Source organism: Suricata suricatta, chromosome 7 (assembly GCF_006229205.1).
Source record: "Suricata suricatta isolate VVHF042 chromosome 7, meerkat_22Aug2017_6uvM2_HiC, whole genome shotgun sequence".
Lineage (NCBI taxonomy): Eukaryota > Metazoa > Chordata > Mammalia > Carnivora > Herpestidae > Suricata > Suricata suricatta.
In genome coordinates, this window is record NC_043706.1 from 112,056,817 (window position 1) to 112,062,816 (window position 6,000).

Below are 6,000 nucleotides of genomic sequence, written 5' to 3' on the forward strand. Positions count from 1 at the left end.
GGGAAAGGAGGGCAGATAAAGAAAAAAGTTTGGGGTGGAGGGGCCTGGGAGGCTCAGTCGGTTGAAGGTCTGACTTGGACTCAGGTCAAGATCTCACGGCTCACGGGTTCGAGCCCCAAGTCAGGCTTTGTGCTGACCACTGGGCTCAGAGCCTGGAGCCTGCTTCAGATTCTGTGTCTCTTTCTCTCTCTGCCCCTCCCCTGCTTACGCTCTGTCTCTCAAAAATAAATAAATGTAAAAAAAACATTTTTTTTTAAGTTTGGGATCCCCAGCCAGCCCTCCCCAAGAGAACTGGTAACCCCAGGAGGCTCTTCCTGTGACTGTCACTGATCCACTTATGCATTTCTCAGGGATACTGAACTCCCACTCGGGAGTCCACTTGGATCCAGGAAGCTCTAAACTGTTTCAGACAATACATACGTTTAATTAGGATAAAGGGATGAAAAGGAAGGGAAGAAGGAAGATGAGAAAGGTGAATTTATGGAGCACCTATCAAGTTTCAAACACTAGCTAACTCCTTTTCTCTCAATCCCACCCCCCACATCCAGTCTTCCCTACAGGGATCCTAAGCTTTAAGACCTGTCAGGCCATTGCCCAGCCAGCCAGCCCCTCACGGTCTGCTTGCAGACCAGGCTCATTCAGAAATCTGCCTGAGAAACTGTGGTTTCAATCAACAGGCACCCAATCATACCCTCTTCATTTGAGTTTGAGGTTTTATTATTGAAATGAGTCTATTTGCTCATTAATTGATCCATTTGCAACCTAGTTAAAGATGGGATTGCCACATAGGAAGAAGAAATGCTGAGGCAAAGAAAAAAAAACATCCCATACTTGGAAAATTTCAGGCAAAACCGAGAAAATATAAAAGCAATATCCACAGCTCCTCTGTGATTCCATCCTGGATTAGGCCTGGAGGTCTAATATTCACTGTTGGTTGGTCTCTCGCAGGAAAGAAATGATGACATGCTTTTGGTTTTGCACCAAGCCCTGAGGTTTTAGGATTGATCCTTAATTTCAATCCATCTGCATCATTTTGTTCCATACAAACAAAATAATACTATGAATTGATTTATGAATCAACAGTATTTTTGAACATTTGGTTTATACCATCTTGAACCAATTTTCTGTGAACAATGAGACGAGGAAAACATCTGCTCCCAAAACTGCTAGGCCAGGTGATATAATATCCTTTTCCCTCTTCCTTTTCCTCTTCTGTAAATAGAGACCCATCCTTGTTTACAGGATAAGGGCAAGAGGTAAATTCCTTTCCAAAAAGGATGTAGTGTGTGACATTGTCATTAGCATGCTGTGTAAAATTGTTACACACACTGCCTACTGAAATTTATCAACAAAAAAGTAGCTCAGCTCTCACCTATGTCAATTGCTACCTGTTAGAAGCCTTAATAGAGCTAGGGGAATAATGGAAAATCAAAGGCTCCAGGGAAGTCTTTCTCTTAACTCTAACTCATGCTGCTAAGCCTCTGTTTCTAACCCTGTAAAAATGGAAATTACATCTCCCTACCTAATAGAGCTATTCTAAGGTACAAATAGGCTGATGGAAGAGGTAGAGAGAGGGAGGGAAAACAAAAAAAAGGAAAGGTATTCAACTAAATGTGTTCATCGAATATCTTTAGTGTACAACTTCAATACGAAGGCTTTATTCCTATCATCCAAATGAGAACACTGCAACCCAAACATTAATGTCAGGGCAAGCTCTTTGCTCAGATTAAAAAAAAAAAAAAAAGGCAGAGGCAGAGCCAGGATTCACAATAAAATTCCTCTGATGTAAAAGCCATGCTTTCCCCGTTACCCTATCCTTATACAAAGCAGCATATGTATTATGAAGGTGAGATACGTATAGATAATAGTTTATCACATCTAAGAAACCTACTCCTTTTTATACTCAACATTCACTAGTTTGTAAACCATTGGTTAATAAAAATGCTACTAATGTTATTTATAAGTTGCATACCAATTTCAGAGATATTTGAATGTTAAAATGAAATAAATATACGTGTCAGAATGAATCAAATGTAAAAATAGAAATCAAGTAGACCCGATGTTTTAATTTCACCGAAAGGTCACAAACCCGGTTCTTTAAAGATTTGCCAGGTATTTCAAATCTGTAATAAATGATACTGATACAGTCACTTGTTCAGTCATTAATTTATATATTTATTTAACTACTGTGTGGTTAGCACTGTCTCAACCATCAAAGACATGTTACCAAAAAATAAATTACCAAACATGTTACCAGAAAATGGCAATGTTACCAAAAAATAGCCATCAACTGGGGCACCTGGGTGGCTCGGTCAGTTGAGCATCAGACTTCAGCTCAGGTCATGATCTCGTGGTTCATGACTTTGAGCCTCACATTGGGCTCACTGCTGCCAGCCTATCAGCACAGAGTCTGCTTTGGATCTCCTAAATCTTCTTGCTGTCTCTCCCCCACTTGCACTCTCCCAAAAATAAATACGTGTTTTAGAAAATTAGCAATCAAGCCAGTGCTTGGGGCACGGTGATAGAAGATTGCAAGTGTAGGCAGAAGCCCAAAGCGTGGGAGTAGTCTGCTCTTTCAGGGATGAACTAAGTCCTGAGGCTCTCCATGGAAAACACAAAGGCTAAGCCACTTGCAAGTAGTTACCTTCTCATCCCTCTGAAAATAGCCAACCTCAGATGCAAAGTTCCCATTTTTAACATGGAAACCCCTCTCTAGGTTTATTTGGTTATCTGTTTCTCTTTAAAAAGGCTCATGGCCTTCTGGAGTGACAGAAAAGTCCTTACAATGGGGCATCTTCCAGACTTCCCACGTCCACACCTATACCCATCACATTCCCTGACTTGGTTTTTGGGGGTCGTGGAAAGACTTTGGGACTTTCCTTCAGCTGACTTCTATTTCAGCATGTTTGCTGAGCCAATTCTACTGGAAGAGATTCTAGGATCTCTAGGAGTGCACAGGAGCCCCACCCACCCAAGGAAGTCCTAGAAACGATCTGATGCACCCTGGGGTCACTTGGCAAGGACAATGCTTACTTCCTTTCATAGTTCTGTTTTACGCCAGCAAGTGAACTTGCTGTAGTCTGATAGATTTCAGATATAAACATGCATTGGTCAATACCAAAACCACCTACCTGTTCCATTAATTGATACGGTAAACTTTAAATGTATTAATAAAAGAGAAAGATTCCTAAATACCTTTTGATAATTGTGGAATTCTCTCATAATTCTCCATTTCCTGGATTAATGTGAGGGTCATGAGATTGGCCCTAGAATACCACTGATGGCATAAATGTCAGTTCATTTGTTTATTGTTCTAGGAGGATGTGTTCCTTGGCCACTCATCCGTTTATTCATTCAGCAAATACTTTTGGCATGCACTCACTTGTCCCAGGCACTGTATTCATTGATGGTCACAAACTGAAGAATGAAATAATGTACTCACAAAAAGCTAATGGGCCCAAATTCTTGGATCCTCAGTTGAAAAAAAAATGCATTTATTAAATGCCAATTATATGCTGCTCTGTGCTCTTTCATTTGTATTCTCTCAAATATCCTCACTTCTTTGCTTCTATTTGACAAATAAGAAAACAGAAAGACTTGTCAGAAAGATGAAGCAATTTATGAGAGATGGAATCAATGGGGCTCACATTTGAACCCCGGTCTCCTGACTTCAGATCAATCATGACAGTCTTTTTACTAAGGCATGTTGCTCATGGCATCTGTCAAAAGGAATATTTGCGTGCCATTAGAAGTTCTAATCTCAAGCAGATTTTTATTTTGCTGGTTTGAGCACTGCTGCATCACTAATGGAAACTGGGAACACAAATTACTAGCAGCTGAGCATAGTATTAGAGCTACAGCATTTTGAACACTATCAAGTCTTTCAACCCTCATACTTATTTTCGTTTCACAAAAGAAATACCATGGACCCATATTTTAATCACACAAGTGCTCTACATATTCTCTCTGTAGTGTGCTAGTCTTATCCTTTCAAGGGAAAGTTAAGCTTTTTTTAATATTTCTCGACTTCATATGTGTAAAGTTATAACAGCAACTGGAGCCTCATCATAATGAATCCTGGGCTCATAACAAAGGATTGTTGCAAAGGTGACTTACTCTTATGGAGGTAACAGTTGGTCCCAATAACTAAATGCCCTTGGATTAGAGCCAGCTACGTAGCAGAGCACTAGCTACTTGTTTACCTTTCTTTTCTCTCTGTACCCATCCCCCTCCAACAGGGATTTGAGGCTGTTCTTGCAGACATTTTAGTTAAATGTGTAATGCCAAGAAATAGCCTAGCATTTTATATTATTTTAAAATATATTTTATTATTTATTTTGAGAGAGAGACAGACTGCATGTGCAAGCAGGGGAGCAATGGGGCAATGGGGTGGGGGGAGAGAATCCCAAGCAGGCTCAGCACAGAGCCTGACCTCCAATTCATGAGATCATGACCTGAGCTGAAATCAAGAGTCACTCAACTGACTGACCCACTCAAGTGCCCCTTACAGCCTAGCTGTGGGGTTAAAGCAAGAGCCTTGGGGCTCCTGGATGGCTCAGTCAGTTTAGCGTAGGACTGTAGCTCAGTTCATGATCTCATGGTTCAGGAGTTCAAACCCCACATCAGGCTCACTGTTATCAGAGCATAGCCCACTTTGGATCTTCTGTTACCCCCTCCCCCTGCCCCTCTCCCACTTGTACTCTCTCAAAAATAAACATTTTTTTAAAAAAAGCAAAAGCCTTTATTTCTGACAGGGAAGAACTAGTTATTAACTTAGATCTCATGTGGACATTCTATAGAAAGGCTGAATTACTGAAGCTGAACCAGCACTGTAGGGTATGAAAATTTCACCAGGCACATGCTTCCAAAAAGGTGTCTGGCTCTCTCGTCTACTACTCACCTTGTTCCCCTGAAGTTATTTATGTTCCTGACAAGTCCCTCCCCTTCTCTCCCTCTCTCTCTCTCACGTGTACGCGCGCGCGCGCGCGCACACACACACACACACACACACACACCCTATATGATTATATGGTACTCTCGATATTTGGACATAGTCCCTCATTAGTATCTACTGACTGGATATGCTGAAGTACGCATGTTAAAGCCACAGATCTGACCAAGGACACGAGTAAACGCCTCAAGAGTCCACCTCCCCCCACAGATGGGGTGGACACATCAGTGCGAACCCCGAGAATGGCATAATAGAGACATGCTGCAGATTCGGATCCCTGCTAGAATAGTGTCTTGGCTGATATGATAAACGCTGGGAGTTGGTGGTAAGAATAAGCTCTTCTGCTGAACCAGTGTGTTACCTGTGAAGCAACACCAACTACGACTGAGAAACAGGAAGGGCAAGGCATTGTTTCCACTCTCTCTCCTTCACCTTCCCTCTCCTAAAGAAACCAGAATCGCTGCCGCACTAGAATTGACTAATTTGTCAATAGTCTCAACCGGTCTTTATCTTCCTGAGCTTCAGGAAACATGATAAAAATGCAGGGAGAGAACACAGAGTCTTTAATTCCCCACAGCACAGCGTTAAACCACTACCGGCATCACTAATCAACAACTATAATTAAGCCTAATTATAAATTACAAGTATCTAATTTTAGAAGACCTTTGCTTTATAAATCCTAAGCATTAGAGACATTATTAACTCAGCTACTTGAAACTTTTCCAGGGCCAGAAACCCTTCAGGCATCCTTGCCTAGTATGTCTGGCCTAGAAAGAGTCCTGTAATCAGGACCCTTTCCTCGGGCTTCCAGAAGGGTCAGAGGCAGCGACCATTTGGTAGGAGCTGAATGAACATCTCGGAGAAGGTAACTGTATGCTATGACCCAAATTTCTCTTCTACTTACACTTGAAACATTCCTTTGGGTTTTAGGTTTTCTTTTACTTGCTCTTGATCCCCTGCGGTCTTGGTGTGATTTCTCAGTCCCAGGAAATGTGGCAAATCCAAGCCCTATCACTTTAACAAAGACCTGACTGTGGGAGAACCCGGAG